Source organism: Olea europaea, unplaced genomic scaffold (assembly GCF_002742605.1).
Source record: "Olea europaea var. sylvestris unplaced genomic scaffold, O_europaea_v1 scaffold1003, whole genome shotgun sequence".
In the NCBI taxonomy this organism is placed as follows: domain Eukaryota; kingdom Viridiplantae; phylum Streptophyta; class Magnoliopsida; order Lamiales; family Oleaceae; genus Olea; species Olea europaea.
In genome coordinates this window covers 116,591-140,403 of record NW_019227346.1, presented here as the reverse complement: position 1 = coordinate 140,403, position 23,813 = coordinate 116,591, and the positions used below count along the sequence as shown (strand labels likewise).

General features: G+C 29.3%; 1 long non-coding RNA gene across 1 annotated transcript; it reads left to right on the top strand.

Moving 5' to 3' along the window:
- The first annotated feature begins 17,398 nt into the window (after positions 1-17,398).
- On the top strand, positions 17,399-22,763 carry LOC111372481. The gene is made up of 3 exons (XR_002698779.1): positions 17,399-17,941; positions 22,036-22,117; positions 22,249-22,763. It is a non-coding gene; the product is annotated as an uncharacterized LOC111372481 (long non-coding RNA).
- Positions 22,764-23,813: the final 1,050 nt, after the last annotated feature.

Sequence of the window (23,813 nt, the reverse complement as noted above, 5' to 3'; positions counted from 1 at the left end):
GATATAGATGAAGCTGAGAGATTGAATCGAATGGTTGCAGAAGAAAAGATGAATTTTGATGTTGAAGGAGGCCTGCTTTTGAGACAATGTTAAATAAAGAACAACAAATTGCATACGATACAATAATGGAAAAAGTAAAAACTGAGTTAAGTGGTGTTTTTTCATTGATGGTCCGGGGGGGACAGGGAAGACTTTTTTATACAAAGCACATTTAGCTGGCGTAAGATATCAAAATTTAATTGCTTTAGGAACAGCGTCCTCTGGAGTATATGCATCTCTTTTACTTGGAGGTCGAACAACTCATTTAAGATTTGAAATTCCTCTAGAAACAGTTGGTGAAGTTAGCTGTTCTGCTAGTAAACAATCGACTTTGGGAACTTTATTAAAAATGTGTAAACTAATAATTTGGGATGAAGTATCTATGGTGAATCGTCGTGCTATTGAAGCTGTAGAGAAAATGCTTAGAGATGTTACTGATTGTGACTTGCCTTTTGGTGGGAAAGTCATAATTCTTGGAGGGGATTTTCGACAGATTCTACCATTAGTACCAAGAGGAAAAAAAAAGACATAATGAAAGTTAGCTTAGTTTTCTCAGATTTATGGCCTTTATATTTACAACTACCTTTAGTTGAAAATATGAGAGCAAAATTACATCCTGTGTTTTGCGATTACTTACTTAGAATTGGAGATGTGACAGAAAAAGAACATAGTTGTGATTGTATTCAACTTTTAAACAATATAATTTTATCATTTGAAGATGAAATTACATCTTTAAAAAATTTGATACATCATGTTTTTCCAAATATAGAAGTATATATTGATCATTTACATGACGCGATGAACAGAGTTATTCTTACTCCTAAAAATGAATGTGTTGATTATATTAACAAAATTTTGCTCGATCAAATTCCTGGTGAAATTTTTATATACTATAGTTTTGATGAAGCAATTGACAAATCAGAACAAAGCTTGCAGGAAGATTTTTTTTGAATAGTTTGACACAAAATGGTATTCCACAACATGAATTGAAACTTGAGGTAAATTATCCAGTAATATTATTGTGGAATATCAATCATTCTGAAGGTTTATGCAATGGGCCACGCTTTACTTGTCTAAAATTTAATAGAAATGTAATTTTGGCTGAAATCACAATTGTGAATATCGTGGAAAATATGTGTTTTTACCAAGGATTCCTTTTTTACCTCTTCAAAATGATCGAAACTCAATTCAATTTAAAAGAACTCAATTCCCAATTAGACCTTGCTTTGCAATGACAATAAATAAAGCACAAGGTCAAACTTTAGATTTTGTTGGTTATACCTTCCAGAACCAGTTTTTTGCCATGGACAACTATATGTAGCATTATCGAGAGCAAAAATAAGTAAATCTTTGAAAGTTTTACTCAAATCGTCAAATGCAGACAATTTACATAACGTATACACTAAGAATGTAGTGTATAAAGAAAATTTTTCATTTATACATTCATAAAACTACAATCTTTTCATAGGTATGTGTTTATTTTTGTTCTCAAATTCAATATGTTTTATTATTATTCATTAGTTTCATTGTTTTTATATAAGTTGCAAAGATTAAATATTTATATTTTACATCTTCTGTTAATTGGTTTGAAATCTGCCTTAAATTCAAGAGGGTTAACTAAATATTTAGCGTCATTTATATAAATAACTTTCATTTGATATGCTTTACTTTTATGTTGTTTTTTCTCTTAATTGGTTTTTACTACAGTTTCAACTACTTTATGCTATTTTTTCTTATTGTTTATTTAAAGATGGAAACTTTTACCTGTAATAACAAGTGATTGCCAACTTACATTTTCATCTCTATACCAGTAAACATGTTATCCATCAAACATAGTTTCTATTTGTATGGTAAAGGATGAAGATAAATTAATTTTAATGAACTTCTTAACAAGATTAATCACATTATTTTCTTTTTATTCCTGGTAATGGTTGAAGTTACAAATATAGAAGTCCCTTCTCATTTATTTTTAATTGTCAAGCATATTTTTGGATCATTTCTTAGGATGAATAGCAAACTAAAGTTAATCATATTTTTGTTCATGTCTTCTTATTTTCTATACTAATAAATGTTAAAAATATATTGCTATTTGTATTTATTGATGAGTACACTTTTGCTAAGAAATTTTTTTTTTCTAAATATGTAAAATGAACAATTTACTCAATACATATTGTCGGTAGTTTTGTATTATTAAAACATTCTTATATGATAATACAATGCTGTATGAGTTATAATTTTTTATTTAATTCTCAAGTTATATGATAATGATGAAAGCAAATGCTTTATTTGTAAATTGATTTAAAATGCTTAGAATTTAAATTGATATTCGCTAATTGAGTATTTATTGTTTTACTACTTTTTCCTTATTGATTAGGTGACATCACTGATTGCGGAATGTAATAAAGCTTATGAAAAAGACGTACTGTTATGCAGCCTACTACGATGATTTAAATTGCTTAAAATTAATTCTTTCTGCTACTCATTAGACTTCAATTGTATAGTCTTGATAACTATTTTCTTTCCAATGTTGTCTTATATTAACATATACACTAATGTTTGTCTATTTAAAACAATAAGCTAATTATCGTTCTCAAATGAAAGGTTAAGGCATTTTTCAAATTTGTGAGTATAAGAGATGAAAGTGTTGCAACTGCTAAAAGAATTCCATCAACAAAAGGTACGTTCCTTACTTTTCACACGTCTCTTTGATCTCTTTTCATTCAAGAATATTTGAAAATCTTCTCATGTTCTTCTATTTCATGAATTTTTGGATTTTTTATCGTTTGATTTTATCATTCCATCGATTTTTTTTGTTGAAAAGTACTGACGTCTACTACTTTTTTAAGTTTTGTTTTGTAGAGTTTTGAGAATAATTCATTCCGAGAAGAAAAGTATAAATTTTGTGTGTGGATTTAGAGGATTATGCTTTATTATATTTCGAGTAGTCCAGTATACACAAAACTAAATGTGTGAATGTTGAATTTTTCAAAGTTCGGCCTATTATTGCAAATCCCTCTACTTATGGTTAGAAATTGTAATGTTGATGTATATAAATAATAAAGTTTCAATAAGTTTATTTTTTTTAATAAAATTTAGTTTGTAGTAGAATCATTTTACCAGAATTTCTAACTTAGAACTCAAGAAAGAGAATTCAATAATAAGCTTTCCTATTTGCATTACATTATTATTCATAATACATGACTTGTATTTCAAAGTTTCAACCATTTTATGCCTTTTTTTCTTATTGTTTATTTAAAGATAAAAACTTTTATCTACAATAATAAGTGATTATTAACTTTCATTTTCATCTTTATACCAGCAAATATGTCATCCATCAAATATAGTTTATATTTGGACGGTAAAGGATGAAGTAAAATTAATTTTAATGAACGTCTTAACAAGCTTAATCACATTCATTTCTTTTTATTCCTGGTAATAGTGGAAGTTAAAAACATAGAAGTCCCTTCATATTTATTTTTAATTGTTAAGCATATTTTCGGATCATTTCTTAGGATGAATAGCAAAATACAATTGGTCATAAATTTAATCATGCTCATTAAAAGAAATTAGGCAATTAGTCATTTAATAGTTTGTCTATTTTTTTTTTTTGTGTCTTCGTATTTCTTATACTAATAAATGTTAAAAATATATTATTATTTGTATTTATTGGTGAGTAGACACTTTTGTTAAGAAGACTTTTTTTCTAAATAGGTAAAGTGAACAATTTACTCAATACATAGTGTCGGTAGTTTTGTATTATTAAAACATACTTATATGATGATGCAATGTTGTATGGGTTATTAATTTTTATATAATTTTTAAGTTATATAATAGTGATGAAAGCAAATGCTTTATTTGTAAATTAATTTAGAATGCTTAAAATTTAAATTGATATTCGCTAACTGAGTATTTATTACTTTGCTACTTTTTCCTCATTGATTAGGTGACACCACTTGTTGCAGAATGTAATAGAGTTTATGAAAAAAATATACTGTTGTGCAGCCTACTACGATGATGTAAATTGCTTAAAATTAATTCTTTCTGCTACTCATTAGATTTCGATTGCATAATCTTGGTAACTATTTCTTGCTAATGTCGTCTTATATTAACATATACACTAATGTTTGTCTATTCAAAACAATAAGCTAATTATCGTTCTCAAATGGAAGGTCGAGGCATTTTTCAAATTTGTTAGTATAAGAGATGAAAGTGTTGCAACTCCTAAAAGAATTCCATCCACAAAAGGTACGTTTTTACTTTTCATACGCCTCTTTGATATCTTTTTATTTAAGAATATTTGAAAATTTTCTCATGTTCTTCTGTTTCATGAATTTTTGGATTTTTTATAGTCTGATTTTATCGCTCCATCGATTTTTTTGTTGAAAAGTACCATGGCTGCGACTTTTTTCAGTTTTATTTTCTAGAGTTTTAAGAAATTAATTCATTCTAAGAAAAAAATATAAATTTTGTGTGTGCATTTAGAGGATTATGCTTTATTATATTTTAAGTAGTCCAGCATTCAAAAAACCAAATGTGAGAATGATGAATTTTTCAAAGTTCAATCTATTATAGCAAATCCCTCTACCTATGGTTAGAAATTGTAATGCTGATGTATTTAAATAATAAAATTTAAATAAGTTTATTTTTTAATAAAGTATAGTCTATAGTAGAATCATTTTACCCGAATTTGTAACTTAGAACTCAAGAAAGAAAATTCAATAATAAGCTTTCTTATTTACATTACATTATTATTCATAACACATGACTTGCATTTCAAAGTTTTATATTTGTTAACATATGTTTTCCATATTCAAATTATCACATGCTCGTGTTTCTAAAACTTTTGATATACCATTTCGTATTTTCATAACGCTTTGCATGTCCTTTTGTATTATCATTTCTATAAATGTCCAACTTTTCTCTGTTATCTTATCCTTCCAGGTAATTAAATTGATATTTAATTTTTAAGACGATAATTTTTTTCTTTTCTCGAAATGTCTTTTTGCATTTATTTTAGAAAAATGGATGATGATGCATATGTATAAACATTAATCATACAAAAAATTAAATGTTTTCAAAAGTTTATGTTTTACAAAAAAATTTATTATTTATAAAGTAGAACTATACGTATTCTTTTATCCACATATTTAATTCATTTATAATAGAACATTCTATTTACTTCAAAGAAAGATAAAATAACCTACTCAAGTAAATAGCCACACATATGAATTTCCTCATCTATTTGCATTTGTACTTTAAAGCGTAGGATATTGGTTGTCTTTAAAGTTATTAGCGAATAGTTTTCTTTTGCATTTAAACATCAATTATATTTCATAAACAAAATATGTTCCTTAATATTTCTTGCTTGTTACAAATTTGATACATTCTTGTGGATTATGGTCGAAACATAAAAGAATATATTCATAACTTGTGAAAAAGAAACTAAAGTTTGATGCTGCTGTATACTTTGTTACACACTATGAGTCAATATCTCATTTACCAACAGGCTACATGTGTAGTTCCTATATTGTGCCAGAGCAAAATGGTAAGTGTACTATTTATAGTTGTACAATTAATATTAATGGTTGCAATAATTTTTTATGATTGGGAAACTAAATTACGCATGTTTTCCATATCCAATCTTTTTTAGAACTAATCTTTTCCATTAATTATCAAAGTTAGATAAAACGCAAATTCTCAATATACTTAGTGTGCCATCCTTTTTTTAAAGAAATTCTAGCATGAATGCCTCATCATTCAACAATGTTAGTAATTCATTATTGTAAATCTTTGCAGGTCATCAATTAGCAATAGTTAAGGAAACAGGAAAATGACTCGGGATGGACATAAATATATACCCTTCTTGGTTTTGCCTCAATAATGATAACGATCATCTTTGCCTTACGTTTTATTTAGTGCTACATTAAAAAATCTATTCATGTTTTAGACATAGAAAGTTTTTTTTTTACAAATTTTGATGTCTTCTTTTGTATTTCATAATGTATATACTCCAAAGTATTAAGGAGTGCTCGTACAATGACTACAACGATATATAAAACTATTTTTACTATTATTCAAATTATTTCTATACCATCACAACAACAAAACATAAAATGATTTTATTAACCACTTTAAAGAATTCTTTAAATTTTTTAGCTTATAAAACAATTAAGTATACTAATTTTTCCTTAAAAAAAACACAAATCCATGCATTTCAACTATATGATAATGTAATACTTACATTATTTATTTCTATATATTTCTTTTGTATTATCTATTACTTTAATCGAATAATAATAATTAAATTAAGAATTCAAAAGTAAAACCTCTATGTCAAATGATAATAACAATTACATTTTTATATATTTTAGTTATATAAAATTTTAAACTGTACTTTTCAAATGAAACAAGTAAATTTATACAATGGTTCAAACATTTAATTATATGTAGTTACAATTTACAAATATTCATATTTAAAACTTTTATATTAATAAATATAAAAGATAAATAAACGAAAACAAAACAACTATGTAAAAAATTTAACTAACTTAGCAATTTTTTTATTTCATTACTATAATTATTACTTTAAACATTTACGTATAACAAAGTTACATATTTAATAGCAGATCTTTTGTTTAATATACACAAGTACAATTTATATTAAATGATGAATAGATAGATATAATTATATCTTATCTGATAATAGATATTTCCCATTTTCCAACTGATACGTGCTACAATTACTTTGAAGTTTATCCTTCCACATATAGCTTACGTAGCATATTTACCTTTATTCTTCTAAATTATATATTAAAAATTTTAAAATATCTATTAAATATCTTTTCTAGATGTTTTATAAATACCATACCTTTGTACTCCAACTTTATTCACATGTTGCAACTCATTTCTGCTTACCAACTTTTCAAAACAAACATTTTCAGTATGTTTTTCATTTCCTGACAAAAATTCCTTTTCATTTTTATAGCTATTTGTACTTAACTTTTGTTATTCTTATTGACAGATATCAAAGATGGTTACATCATATAAACTAATTCCACAGATTGGAACTTCAAAAATGAATTGGTCTGCAAAAGTAGTCATTATAGGAAAACAATCGTCTAAGATTGCTCGTAATTCAACTACTAGATATCAGAATATTATCCTCATGGATTTACAGGTACATAAGTAATAATATTTTTCATAATTTTAAACTTTTATTATACCTGTATATTTTATAACTATTTTCAACTGCACTAATGTTAAACAGGGTAATCAAGTTATAGCAACACTCTATGAAGCAAATATTACTGCACTTAACGATCAGCCAAAGCTGGGAAAAACGTATGTCATCTCGAATGCAACAGTGAAAGATAACAAAAGTGAGTTTAAAAGCTCAAACGATGAAAAAGTGTGGACGATCGCAGGAAAAACAAAAATTGCAGAGTTATGTGAGAATAACTTAAACTTTGTCTTCTCACAATATCAACTTACTCCGTTTGATTAATTAGAACAATACATGGATAAAAATATCAACATTAGTAAGATTTCTAATACATCACTTTATTATCACATTCAACAGTTATCTTATGTCTTTAAATTAACTAAATGCGACATATATATAAAGAAAATTATTTTTTGTAGGTGTTATAGGTATAGCTATGGACATTAAACAAAAACGAATTATCCAAACCCATTTTGGTACACAAGCTACTCTTCAGGATGTTATATTGATGGACAAACAATACCAAATAGTGATGCTAACCTTATGGGATGGTTTGTGGATCGAGAATGTGTTACAATTGTTGAAAATTTTGCACAAAGACCCATTATATGGTCTACTAATCTTAAGGCGTCTTCATTCAATGGTATAATCTTGCATGCCTATCGATTTCAAACATTCACAAAATTGCAATAATATATTAATTACTTTTTTTTTGTTCTGCAGGCATTATCCTTTCAACCAAAGCCAATAACACCATCTTCATTAATCTTGATCTATTAGCTGTTGCAGACTATAGAAACGAGTGCTCAAAATAATAACTATGTTTCATTAATAAAAAAAATTAACACAATAATTATTTTTTTGACTATTTTTATATTTATTTTCTTATAGGATGGAGGTTAACAAAGAAAAATTTGACAAGCTTACAGAAAATAAACCATCTGTCATCGTAAGCCCGTCGAAATTATTGCCTCCAACTCAGGACAAATTCATGCGAATTGCAGATTTACTGGGAGTGTATTTAGCGGTAATATATTTTTATTTAATATACGAGTAACATAATTTTTTTTTCGTATTCTATATTGAAATATTATTTGTCAAATATAACTAAATTTTTTTTCAAAAAAAATTTTATTGGGTCAAAGCGCATTGGAAAATCATTTCCAAAAATCAAAAGTTTTGGTACATGGCTTGCAACAATTGCAAGAAAACATCCAACATAGACTTTGGAGAAATTTATAAATGTCGATTCTGCAAATGCGAACATGCAAAAGCTGTTCCAAGGTAACTTGTACTATTAAACATATATTAAATTTTTACGTTGTATTATTGCTTCATTTAAAAAACTACGTAATACATGCTATGTTTTGCAAAAAAAAAAATCATTCATAGAGTGAATGCTTTCGTTCATCTGGAAGACACATCTGGATGGTTGGATGCAACCATTATTGGCGATACGCCAGAAAAATTATTGATAGTTACTGCAAATGATGTAATGAACCATTTTCAAAAGGTAAAATTTGTTTAATATTATTTATTTTAGTACTTTAACATTTACTATTGTAAGACATTACTTCTATTACATGAATTAGATGTAGAAATCGACAAAGTGATGAAAATGGGAAGTGAAAATGAAGCACAGTTCAGTCTGAAAGTCACACACAAACGACAAAACCCTCCAGAATACCATTTTGAAATTATCTTTGCATTGAACTCTTTAACAACAACAAATGCTTCAAATGTTACAGTTGATGACTGCAATCCAAGTGAACTGCTGGAAAATTTGAAGGAAACAAGTACGAAAGGCAAAGAGAAGATGTGTATAGTCTCCCCAGAGACTAAAAAAATAACTGCAACAAATGTCAAACGGTCTCTCTTTGAAATTGCAGACGCAATTATTACATCAGACTCACAGGCTAAAAAGACTCACAGGCTAAAAAGAAGCCTCGCAAAAGCTATGAAATGGAAGATGAACTAAGTTTGCAAAGTTGAAAATCACTACATTAGTTTTGTACTTTTGTATCAATTGATAGTCATAATGTAAACAAAACTGCGTCGTCTATTTTCAAGTAATGTCAATTGTTAACTAAGAATAGTTTTGAAAGTTAGGAAGTTGCTTTCAAAACAATTTTTTTTAGTGTAAATATTGTAATCTAATATCTTTTGCTAATGTATAACAATCTTTATATTTTTGTTAAACAACATTTCAACAATTTATTACATTTTGCATTTTTCATTTTGTATTTAAAGATGCAAAAAATTTTATGGATTTTTTTTCCAATAATTAAATTTATACAATAGTGGATATAAAAAAAAAAACTAAATTTTAATCTATCGCTTTTTGCTAATAACACAATACGTCAATAATTTATTAAATTTCAAAGATTTCTTGAATTTCAAAACTACACAAATCTTTTATAAATTACAAATACATAATTCCAATACATAATTACATTATTAATTATATCAATTAAAATAAACTATATTAAATTTAAATTTGCATTTACATATTTCAACTACCAACATTTACTCATACCAACTTCTATCTACCAACATTGATTATATGACAATTATTACATTCAACCATTTAACCATTATCATTTTACCAACCATTTCATTTTTGTTTCACAAGCAAACATTTGTTAAACTTCCAAAATCGAAGGTCGCCATTCTCGCAGCCTATTTTTCCAAAATCGAACTCATCGCCACCGTTCTCGTCACCTACTCTACTATTGGAAAAGGTAATTTTTATTTAATGAAAATAAATTTAGAATTTATTTATGCTATAAAGAATATATAGTTTAGCCAATAAGAAAGTTAGCAAATATTGTTGCGTTAAAAAATCATACCAAACATTTATACATTATATACTCTCAACCTGTGCTGATTTGAAGTAGTAAAGATAAGCTTTTATATAAAACTTCATGTCATGGGGCATTACTCAAGACTTGATCTTACACCCAACATGGTGAATGTAAGAAATTCTAAATTCTCTCGGCCTATGGGTGGTAGCCATTGGATTGTTAGTTCAAATAGAGCCTCAGTTATCGGAGTCAAATTGATTATACTTAATTTTAGCTACAGATAAATTTTCCATAATTGAGATTGTTCAAAAGTTTTATTTTGCAATTTCAGATAATTTTAATTGCAGACGCAAGTCACACAAGAAAAGTTTTTATTCCTGTTACTTTACTTTAGAAGAGAAAGAGAACAACAATTTACTCCACTATTTTTTAGTTCTTGTGTGGAGCTGCAATCTTCATCTCTTTAATATTGGAGAAAAAAATGTTGAACTCCGCGCTGCTGTAAGTGTTTCACTAAACACTATGCGCTAGGTGGAGTATCCAACACTCCGCGCTGCGCGGAGTGTTCAAAGTTCAGCTTTTTTTGGACGTATTTTTGATAATTTGGCCATAACTTTTGTTGGGTGGGCATAGTTTTCGAGGTCAAAATCCATTGTTTTCCCTTCCAAATCGCCAATTATAGTTATTCTCTTACTTTTTATCGTTCTAAATATTTATCCTACGTAAAAAAAAAAAAATTTGACGTCATACACATTTTATAAAAAAAATGATGTAAATTGTATTGAGAAAATTATCTCGCGAAAATAATAAACATTAAGAAAATAATTGATTTTTTAAGAAAAAAAGACAAGTTATACACATTTTTGAACACACACGTTTGATATACGTTTAACTATTTTTGATATTCATTTAAATCGTTCGATGTGTCTATGATATAATTTTCGAAATGAACTTTGAGAGAATATAAAACATTTATGGATTTGACTACCGAACAATCGTTGATGAATTTTTAAAGTTTGTTTGTTATCGAAATTTTTTATTTTTAAATGATGTTTCCTTTTACACTAAAAATAATTTAAAAGTTTATCCGGAAATTTTCTAAAACATGTAAAAAAAAATTTATCAGATTATTTACAAAATTAATATTGTAGTAGTAGTGATATATTAATTAAGTTGAAAAATTAAAATATTTTATTTATACTGTATATTAATTATAGTGTAAATTATATTGTTTCCATCTATATATTTTACTATTAAATTTCAAATATGAAAATGTGAGTAGCTATCCTTTCCGTCACAATACACATACAGTTTTAGATCAATGACAAAAAACAATGCTTCAAGTAGTATAAATATAATCTTAAATTTATTTTTAATAAAGTTGTAGTACGTAAAATATCATTCATCATAAGAGAAAAATTTGCCAGCTTCTAATGAATTATGTTAGATTAGTATATGATTAAATTTGTTGACCAATAAATGGTTTTTTTTAAATAATTTTTGCAAATGTCGTTAGAATACATATTATCTCCAAATCAATGGTTCTCTGCTACGATTACTCAATTTGCAAATCATCAATATTTTAAAGATTTTATAGAACTTATAGATGCAGATGATCAAGCTTCTTTATTGTGCAGTCCATTCCATGGATTCATTTGCGGAAGTACGTATAAAAAGCAAAATGAAAAATTTAGCAGCAAATTAATACATGAGTTCATAATGAGAATTATAAACTGCGGTAAAAAAACGAAGTTTGGGCACAATGACACGATCATGTAGCCCGTTTTGGCCTGCAAGAATTTTGTCTAATCACTGGATTACCATGCCATGAAGTTACTGTTAATCTCAATTTTAGTAATACTCGACTCAGGGATGAATACTTTAATGGTTCAAAGAGAATTACTATGATTAGACTTTCTGAAGTATTTCATATGTGTCAAGATGAGAAGATAAATTTAAGTTGGAATTAGTTATATTCGTCGAATGCATTTTAAAATCAACTGGAAGATACATCGATTTCAGAACTCTTGGAATGGTTGAACAATTTGATGAGTTCCTTATGTATCCACGGGGACGTAAGACATACTTTATTTTATTAAATTCACTACAAGAATCACAGCTTGAAAGAGTACGAAGAATACAACAAAATGACGAAACAGACTGTAAATATTCGTTGCATGGTTATCCACTTGCATTCCTGGTATTTTCCTTTCATTGTTTTCCCCATTACGTATAATTTAATCATATAAAAACTTTAATATTTCTTTTTACTTATATTTCAGTATTGGATATATGAAGCTTTTCCTCAAATTGGACGACAATTCGATCATCGTATTCGTACAAGCTTAAAATGTCCACGAATGCATAAATAGCAGCCTCAAATAATATTCACAGAACATGTTATTAGGCAGTCTTTTGCTGCTCAAGAGGTATGTTTATTTCAATATATAATTGAATATATATTTAATTTTTTATAAATAAATTTAAAAAAATACATCTGATATTTTATTACAATTATAGATTCCAATAATTGCAACGATAAATCCTACTGAAGCAGAATTGGAAACATTCTGGTATACAAATCTTTCGCTACCAATTGATAACCAACATCATACACTAGACAACATTGTCAATGGTGAATTGGACAATGTAACAAAACAAATTCCAACAGATAACATACATACACAAGAAAGAACTATCCACATTTCAAATGGAATTGAATCTACTTCTTCTGGTAGCTCAAACTATATAACTAAACAAGATATGGAACAAATGTTCAATATACATAGACAAGATGTCTTTGGTTTCTACGACAGCTTAAAAACACAGATGATTCAAGAATCAACAAAGAAAGAAGCTCAGTATCATACAATTTTTGAAAAATAAGAAGCCCTCTGTCAGACAATTCTTGACAATCAGAAACAATTTTTTGAACATCAGCAAAAAGACCAACAAGACTATTTCCAGGGCATACAATCTAACATGCAATCTTATGTGGATACCAGTTTCAGTTTAACGAAGTCTTACATTGATGAACAAAAATTGAAATATGCAGAATTAGTTATCCGATTGGAAATCACGCACGGAAACAATTGTCGCCTCTATACAACGAGATGTGCCTTCTCATACAAGTCCAGTTGAATTCGAAATTCCTTCAACATCTAAACATACAAAAAATGTTGAAAGATCGACTAAAGAAGAAAAAGGTAAGCAGAAACAGACACAATCTCTATCAACAACGCAAACTACTTTTTAGAAGACTATAACATCGACAAATACAAAAAAATTAAAGAATTGATATCACAAAATCCATCAGATAAGTTATTAAATTTAACCTCGGTAACTTAAATATTCTAATTTGTATTTTACTTATTTGACGACAATTTAATTTTTTCTTAAACAGCGCATACTGGAAAGATGAAATCGACAATCTATACGGAAGACAGTCGCTAATAAATATAATAAATCTAACTAAAGATATAAATATTGTGGTAAGTCAACTTTAGTAATCATAATTAATTTTACTCCATTAATAATTTATCTAATTTACATTTTTTTACTAACATATTGATATAGAATTAACGTTGTTGAGAAGACTTATTCATGATGGATTTCCCCCGTTTTCTAAAGAATATGCAATCATGAACTTTAGATTCGAGAATGAATGTGTTCATTAGTATTCAATTATAAAAGGAGGAGCTGCCCATTCTATAAGTAATTTCAATGCATTACAACAGTACATAAAAGGAGAATTACCTGTATTTGCTCGTCCGTGGATAACATACAACTATTTATTGATTCCATCTGCATATCCAGGCAACATTTGATTTCTTTTTCTTATCGACTTTCAAAAGTGAAAATTTCATGTATATGATTGTAGCTACAACATTCATACACCAGACGCAATTAAATTACATGCAGAATCAGTTTTGACTGTAGTACAATCATTATTGATATCTCCAGACATTTTTTTCGGCAAACCAAGCTTAAGAAAACATAGAAATAAACATATGAAATTGAAAATCATACCATATCTACCTTGTCAAAATAATGGGTAAGCATTTCAACGATTTACTATAATATTTGATTTTCTATTTAATTTTATTTTACATTTACAACATTAACATAAACTAAATTCAAGTTACTTTTTGCTATAGGCCAAATTCTGGAGTTTTCCTTCTCAAATACATTGAATGCTTCGTTTTCGAATATCCATTAGAAGTGATTTCACCAGAGAAGATACAAATGAAAGATTGTCACAGATATCTATCAGAATAAATATTTTTACGTCCATATTTATCCTAACCATAACAAATTATGAAAATTCAGTAAGATTCCTTTATCAAAATTCAATCTATAATCTTATATTCATAGCTTCAAAATTACTTATTTTAAATATTCTATACATTGGAATAAATGTAGGTTTTTCGATGGCAAATATGAGATATTAAAGCTGTTCCAACTTCAGGTTTCACAAAATGGGAAATGGAATGAGGAAAAAGTATCAATGTTGGTTCCTTCGAACATAGTTAATATCAAACTTGAAGATTCAGCCCCACCTAACTATTATTCTATTAGCTAGATGCATCTGGTACCAGAAGCTAAAGAAACTCAGTAAGCTGGTGATCCACGTATACTTTAACAGGAGTTGATATATCTTCATTTATTAATTTTGTACTCTAAATGTTCAATTTCAATATCTATTATAGTGGTTTTGAATTTGAAGGAGTCAATACTTTTGTTGTTTAAGTCTGTAAAATGGTGCTGAAGTTACTTTTATCTTGCTGAATGAAGTTTAATTCTTAAGACAAGATTAGTGTTGTTTAATTTAACATTAATTGTGTTTTTGAATCTCACTACCCACTTCACCACTATTTTATGTATTTTTGTAATACAAACAAGCTAAAGATGTTATAAAAGTTATAAAGAATACCTGGGAAGCAAAGATTCAAACACACAATTGTTTACAGTACTGGTAAGTACTTATAGGGTATATAATTTTTTTTTTTTTGCTTGTTTTGATGGATCTCTTTTAGTTACGGTGGATTGTATATGTCCCCCTGATCACTTGCTTTGAAGCATTGATAAGACTTTGTTTTTTGTCGGATTTACAGCTTCTTGAGATGTTGATGAACAATATTGGAGAACATGTTTATCATCAGGTTATAGGCACAGCCACGGATGGGTATTCTTCCTATATTTGTGATGATAGTTAAGAAAAAGGTAGAAATTATTTTCCATGTCTTATTCTCAGACATTTATTGATTAAATTAATAGAAGCAATTTTTTATCACTGTTCGTACACCCTGATATTTGTGTAAAGGAAAGGATATTTCTCTTCTTAGATGCAACTCAAACATCTGTGGTAGAAATTATTGGGAGGTTTCCTCAATATTATTATGCTTATTGTGAATTAGTGATAAGTACAGAGCAAACCATATATTAATTGCAAGCTTTTAAAAATTTAAATCGAAATCCATATTAAGAAAATGTTGCTTGAGACTTTGAGCCATTTTTGTCCTACTCTCTTCTACATATCACTTGTCCATATAATTGAATTCTGTCAATCTTGCTTCTCTAGGCAGTGGTGATCATATAATTGGTTGATTCCTGGTGCTATTTATTACTGAAGTGATTAGGTCTTGAATCTTCGAATCTGATGAATGTGCAATCAGAGTCTTTTCGTCAGTGTAGAATACATTTCCTTGGTTGATGAAAGGGCTATTGGCACTGAACTTATTCTTTATTTCTTGCTGCATCAGCTGATGGTTGTCTCTTTAGTTCTGATTTAAGTGGCAAAACAGAATTTAAAAATATGCTCACTTTCTTCTAGAAATATGACCCATCATTCAAGGAATATCTTCTTATTAATCAAAAGGGAAATCTAGGATTACATAGCTCCAAGGAATTCAATTGAGCTCGCTTGTAAATGTTAAGTGAACACATCCTTGACATAAGTCATCACCTTTTTTTAATTTCATATTAATTTGTTGGGCAATCCAAAAAGTTCCGTTATTCAATCAATCAAATTGCTACAACTTAGACAAGTTTGATGAATCCGGAGAGTGTGTAGAAACAAAAAAGACAATGGATGCCATGGGAATAAGTTCAAAGGAACAGGTATAAAGGACAATTGTTTCATACTCAAGAAGTGTTTTTTTTGCTAACTCTATTTCATTTGCAAATGACAAAAAAAGAAAAAGAAAAAAAAGATGAGAAATATAATATATCACTAGACAACTAAACCAAATTAGAGATAGTGCAATTTTCTCATCATATATATTATGCAAAAAAATAAATTGAGATATATTTATCAGATTCTTTTTCTAAATGTATAGCATTAAAAAAAATGTAAAATATGTACAAAATTCTTTAATAAACCTTTCGCTTATTTACCCTTCGTTCAAATAATTAACATGTAAATATTTAACTTTCAACATTGTACCAATTATTATTTTCAAAAAATATTAGATGTAGTCTATAAGCGCTAAATGATGCTTCTTGCTTTTTCTCAATTTGTGCTTTGCTTTTAGATCTCCATTTCCATCCAACTAAAACATACACTTTCAAAATGATAACAGAAACAACCAAGAAGATCCTAATTTTTATGAATATAAAAACATATCTTTGTTCAACAGTTTCTTAATGAAAAACTTTTTCATTACTCCTCCCGCTTTGAACATAATTTACCTTATACAATTATTAACATTCAAAACGCTAATATCACCCTCCAAATAATACAATTCGTGCATTGCACGGAGCCTAAACTAGTATATTAAAAAGTTATTTTTTATTTAGTCAAAGTCAAATATTTAAATTTTAAGAAAATTTGAAGATTTGCACGTAATAAAACTTTTCAATCAATAAAAATTTGCACATTGTCATTTATATATAAAAAAAAAATTCCAATTTCTAATTCACTGTATTTCCAAAGATAATAATATTTGGAATGTCTTAAACATGAAGCGATTCCTGGCTAACAAATATTATTGGAACTCAAAAACAAATTATGTAGATGATACATCAAATGAATTAATTTATTTCAGTAATTTCCTGCTTTACCGTGTTTATGTTTTAAAAATTTCAATTTTGTTTTTTATGTACTAAATTCAATTTGTAAAATTGTGTTTTCAATAATCCAAAACCCTTTTTTATAAGAGAAAAACGTTTGTTAACTTGCAAGTCCACTTGGCATACATCTACTGGCTATCTCACTATCACCTGGATCTATGTTTGTTGTTCACTCATCTAGACTGTTGATCTAATCTAACGGCTGAGGCTTAAATGTAAATAGTTTTGACCTTTGGGTTGGCTTAGACGGTTTGAAGAGGTTCATCTCATTCTCCTCTCATTTTCTTGGTTTTCTTCTCCGAGTCTCTGGCATTTTTTGGTCTCTCTAATATCATCACCTCCGATTTTCAAATCTGTAGGTCATTCTTTATTGTAAATCAGATATTGACGTTGATTTGTGGCCTTTGGTTTGTTGTAATCTCAGGCTTGCGTTGTGGCCTGTGTATAGTGTTCATGACAGGAAGTTTAGAGGCTTCTTTAGGTTGGTTTTGAGCTGTAAAGAACTATTCTACACTTGTGTCGGTTAGGTGGTGTGATTGTGAGACCTGTTATAGATCGATGATCTACTAATTAGGTCAGTGATCTGATTGTTGTACTCTAAACTTAATCTCTCTTTTGAGAGGTTCTTAAATATAGTGATGGGTTCTTACGTCTGAGTCCCCCGAGTAGGCTTTGTCAAATTGGTTGAGCATTTCTTGTGTTGATTATTACTGTTTTCGTGGGTCTATGTTTCAATTTTCTGAATATTGCTTCGGTTGGGTGGCAAAATCCCAATAAACTGGTATCGGAGTCTGGTGAGGCGTGGGTAAGGCATCTATGAAATTTGATTTAAAGTTATTGATCTATGCAATACCAATAACTCGAACTGAACGGAATATTCGGTTCTGAAATCAGCACTGGAGTTTGGTTGAATATTTTTATACACTATTTGATGAGATTGTTCCTATACAAATTTACAGAAATTGATTTGCGTGATTTAATTATTAATATGTGAATCTATTGATACTGTGATTTGTTTTATTCAAGAATTGGATAAATTATCTAATTGTAATAGGAACACGTTTAGGATACCAGTTTCTTTAGTTTGACTGAGTGTTACTATCTGCGAAAAATCTAAAATCGTTTCTTCTTGTTACTATTGCAGTCTGCGTATATTATATTGCTGTTGTTTTTCATTCGGAGATCAGCTTAATTGTCATTAACTGCAAAACTTTTTATGCAACTTAAGTGATTTCTCATATTAAGAATCACTAATGTCAACGAGTAATAGCTACCCTTTTATAGAACCTACAATGGGTTCGATGGTCGAATTATCACAATTCGATGGAAAGGGGGGTTACTTTATCTGGAAGTGGAAAATGAGGGTTATATTGGTCCAACAAAGGATTGCTAAAGCCTTGGATGATCTTGAAACTTTTTCTGCCGAATTGAAAGCTAAGCCTGATGAAATTATAAATATGAATGAAAATTTCATATAATTCTATCATATTGCACTTATCTGATAACATAATAAGACGAGTGGAAATTGCTAAAACTCCTAGAGCTTTATGGGCTGCATTAGATGCTTTGTTTTTGACTAAAACATTGCCTAATAAAATCTACCTTTTAGAGAAACTCGTTAGTTTTAAAATAGATATAGGGAAAAACTTAGAAGCTAATTTGAGTGATTTTAGCATCCTAGTTAAGAGCCTTACTCATAATGATAAAAAATCTGAGGATGAGGATTTTGTGGTAATCCTTCGTAATTTATTGCCTAATTTTTATAAAGATATTAAGAATGCAATAAAATACTCAAGAGACAACCTAACACAAACAATTGTTACTAATGCTCTAAAGTCTAGGAAAGTGGAGGTCAAGAGAGAATTTAGGATAAGTTCAAGAGAGGAGAGTATGTTTGTAAGAGGAATGGCTGAGAAGAAGAAGAATAACTTCAACAACGGAAGATCTAAACTGAAATCTAAAACTAGATCTAAATCAAGAGATAAAAGCAATAAGAAGTGTTACATTGTGGGAAACTAGGTCACTCTAAACAAGATTGCTTTTAATGGAAGAAAAAGCTAAAGGATCAAAATATTGGGAAATTGAATAATTCTTCTATTGGTTCTGAGTTAGATAGTCTACTTGTAATGATTGTGTCTAATGAAGAAGTTGATAAGGACTGGATCTTGGATTTAGGGTGTACATTCCATATGTGTCATAATAAATCTTTGTTAAATAATTACAAATAAGTTGAACCTAGGAAAGTGTACATGGGTGATAATAACTCTTAAAGTGTTATTGGTATTGGTGACATTGCCATCAGGATATATGATGGCATTGTCAGGCAATTGAAAAATGTAAAATATGTCCCAAGCCTGAAAAGAAATCTCATCTCAATGGAAATTCTTGAAGACGAGGAACATTCTTTCAAGTTTGAAAATAACACTTTGAAAGTTATGAAAGGATTTTTGGTAATCTTTAAAGGACTAGAAAAAAATGGATTGTACTATCTAATGGGGGAGGCTGTTGTTTATCAAGAAGCTAAATCTTTGAGCATAATTGAAAACAAGTTAGAATTGTAGCATAACGGAATGGGACATGTAGAAAATAAGGATCTCAAGTATCAAGTGACTGAAAATTACTTGGCAAAGATATGATTGAGCCCCTTGAATTTTGTGAAACATGTGTGTTGGGAAAGTCACATAGGGTGAGCTTTGAGCACACGCCTTAACAGAATGGGGTCGATGAAAGAATGAACAGAACTCTAATGAACAAGTTTAGATATATGCTATATCTTTTAAATTGATCTCCATGTAGTTCTGTTGAATTTAAGACTCCACAGGAACTTTGGACCTGTAAGCCCCCAACCCTTTCTCACATTAGAATGATTGGATGTGCGGCATATGCCCATCAAGTTGAGGGAAAGTTGGACCCTTGAGTTACTAAGTGTGTTATGCTTTGGTACTCGACAGGTGTGAAGGGATACAGGTTGTGTGTATTGGTTGTGCAGGGCATTAAGTTTATTAATTGCTGAAATATGGTATTTAATGAATAAAAAATGCCATGTACGAAATATTAAATTTATAATTTAAAAGAGCAAAATAAAGATACTTCTTTACGGAGTGAGATAAAGCTAGCAAGGTTAAACCCCGCTCAAGTTGAGAGTATTGAAGTTGGCATTCAACAACTTGATGAAAATGTTGCTCAAATTGAGGTTGGGACTAAAATTGAAAGTCCAAATGTTCCTACTGTTGAGACAAGTGTTCAGGATTATCAATTGATTAGAGATGGAGAAAGGAGACAAGTCAAACAAAATCCAAGGTATGAAATAAATCATTTGAATGACTTTGCCTTTATCTCTGGCGAACTCTAGAACTTTCATCTTATGAAAAGGCCATGAATAGCTTTAAATCTGAGAAATGAAAAGATGCAACGAAAGAAGAAATGAAATCTTTACTTGTAAATAATACATGGAAATTAGTAAAGAAACTTAAAAATCAAAGAGTTGTTCAATTCAAGTGGATTTTCGAACTGAAGGATGGGATTACCTCATCTAACCCTTTGAGATATAAAGCTTGTAGCCAAAGGCTTTACTTAAAAAAGAGGGTGTTGACTATAATGAGATCTTTTCTCCGATTGTCAAATACAAGAGCATTAGATTGATTTTTGCACTAGTTATTCAATTCAATTGAGAACTTGAATAATTAGATGTCAATATGGCTTCTTTACACGATGAGTTAGATGAGGAGATCTATATAAGTCAACCCTAAGGGTTTAAGGTGAAGGAAAAGGAAGATTATGTTTGTAAGTTGCAAAAATCATTGTATGGGCTCAAACAAAATCCAAAGCAATGGTTTATTAGATTTGAAACATATATATTGAGAGATTGATTTCAAAAGAAGTGAATATGATCATTGTCTATACTACAATAATATAGGGTTGGTAGTGAAGTTTATTTACTTCTACGTGTTGATGACATGCTATTGGCCAATTTTAAGACATAAAAATCTTCTAAAGTCTAAATTTGATAAAAAAGATTCAGAAAATGCCAAAAAAATTTTAGGAATGGTTATTAATAGAAATAGGTAAGAGAATATTTTAATTATAACACAAAGTACTTATTTGAACGAAGTTTTGGTATGAAAGAAGCTTAGCATGTGAATGTAACTTTTGCAGCCCATATGAATTTATCATCATCTTAATCACCTTAAACTAAAAATGAAAATGAAAGAACTGAAGAATATCCCATAAGCTAATGCCATGAGATGGGTCATGTTTTTATGATCACTACTGGGCTTGATTTGACTTATGCTATAAGTTTTCGAAGTAGATTCATGTCTAATCCGGAAAAACCTCATTAGTTTGGTTTAAAATGGCTTCTAAAATACATAGTCGGGACATTAAATATGGGATTGATGTTTGAAAATAGATTTGAATAGCTTACGTTAAAGGGTTATCTAAACTTGAATTTTGATGGGGATAAAGATCAAAGAAAGTTTACTATTGCCTATTTTTTCGCACTTAGTGATAACTGCATCACATGGAAGTCACAACTTTATTTTGTTGTCACATTATCCAACACGGAGGTTGAATATGTGGCAATTACTAAATCTATAAAAGAATGTATCTGATTAAAGGAAATTTTGGAAAAATTAAATTTTTTGCAAAAGTCACCTATAATTTTCACTGATGGTTAAAGTGCTTTGCTTCTATGTAAAAATCATGTTTATCAAGAGAGATTTAAGTACACTGAGGTGAAGTATCACTTCATACGAGAGAAAATTGCACGTAGTGAGATTATACTTGAAAAAATTCATACTAATGTGAACTCATCCGATATGGGAACCAAAATTCTAACTAGTAGTAAGTTTAAATCTTGTTTATCTTTATAAAATATTGATACAGGTTAATCTTTTGCAGGTACCTAGGGCAATGATATACGGTAAAATACTGTCAAGCGCAATGTAGCAACTAGAGAGAGCGAGGGGTTTGAGAAAACAAGGTGAAGATTGTAAAATTGCGTTTTCAAAAATCAAGAACCCGTTTTATAAGTGGGAAAACATTTTTTTAACTTACAAGTCTACTGGCTATCTCACTATCTCCTAAATCTGTGTTTGTTGTTTACTCTTCTAGACCGTTGATCTGATCTAACGGTGGAGGCTTAAATGAAAATGGTCTTGACCCTTGGGTTTGGCTATAAACAGTTTGAAGGGGTTCATTTCATTTTCTTGGTTTTCTTTTCTGAGTTTCTGGCATTTTTGGTCTCTCTAATATCATCACCTCTGATTTTCAGATCCGTGGTTCGTTCTTTGTTGTAAATCAAATCTTTGCCTTGATTTGTGGCCTTTGGTCTGTTGTAATCCCAGGCTTGTGTATAGTGTTCGTGACAGGAAGTTTTGAGGCCTTTTTTGGGTTGGTTTTGAACTGTAAAAAACTATTCTACACTTGCGTCTTGGTCTTATGTCGGTTAGATAGTGTTATTGTGAGATTTGTTGTAGATTGATGATCTATTTATTGAGTCAATAATCTGATTGTTGTTCTCTAATCTTAAAACTCTTGGGAGAATCTTGCACATAGTGATGGACTCTTACCTTTGAGCCTCTCGAGTAGTCGAACTAGATGACCAATTTCTTTTTGTTGATTATTTACTGTTTTCGTGGGTTTAGTTTTCTGAATATTGCTTTGATTGGGTGACAATCCCAACACAACATTTAATCCTTGACCACATGTAATGCTTCCAATGGGGCCATGTAGAAGTACTGCGTGCATACACGTAGTAGTCAATTAAGAAAAAAGAAAGGGATATTGGCAGAGGCACTATTGTTGAAGTATTGTCATCATTTGGTCAAAGCGCTTTTCTGCCTTTTGCTGAACTCGTTCACACCTGTGGTCCATGGTTCTCAAGAGTAGGTTTGATAAGTATATCTTTAAGAATGATTGATGTGATGTCCTCATTAAATAGATATTAAGAATGCCAGCCTAGGAGTGTAGAGCAGTTGATCCCTTGTCAAATGTCTGTCAGTATAATTAATGTGAGATATGATGATGTGAGACCTGGGTTTAGCAGATAAGACCACGTGGATTTGAACCAACGATGATCACGTCGGCATGATCACTATAAATAGCAATTTTTGTAACATTTGAAGGAGATGGATTTTTATACATACTAGTCTATTGCCCATGCGATGCACAGGCGATATTATTTTTAAGGTAATATTAGCGTAACAAAATATTGCATTGCATTTGTCGTTTCAATACTTTTAAAGGTTCCACGAAAAATTGTAAGCACTTCAAATGTTCAAAGAAGGTTGAGATTTATGAAAATATGCCTAGGCTTTGTGAATGATGGATGGATACATCCATGTTTCCACTTCTAGCTTCCACTTTCAGCTTTTTCCACGTTTCCATGACAAAATTGTTTGTATGGTGACACTTATGGAAAACAAGAATGGTACTTGGCAGACAGTAAAGCTAGAAATTCATCATCATTTTAAATCAAAGGTTCGAAAATTATACCCATTTTCAATTAAAGAGTGCTAAATAATTCTAAATGAAGCCAGATCTAAAACAATTAAGGAGGCTATAAGCCAGATTTCATTTTTAGAGCTACTATTAACAAAAATTTAATAAGTTACGATATCACAATCTATCATCAAGGCATTAAGTTAAGAAGGATTTTAATAATTACTAATATAAAG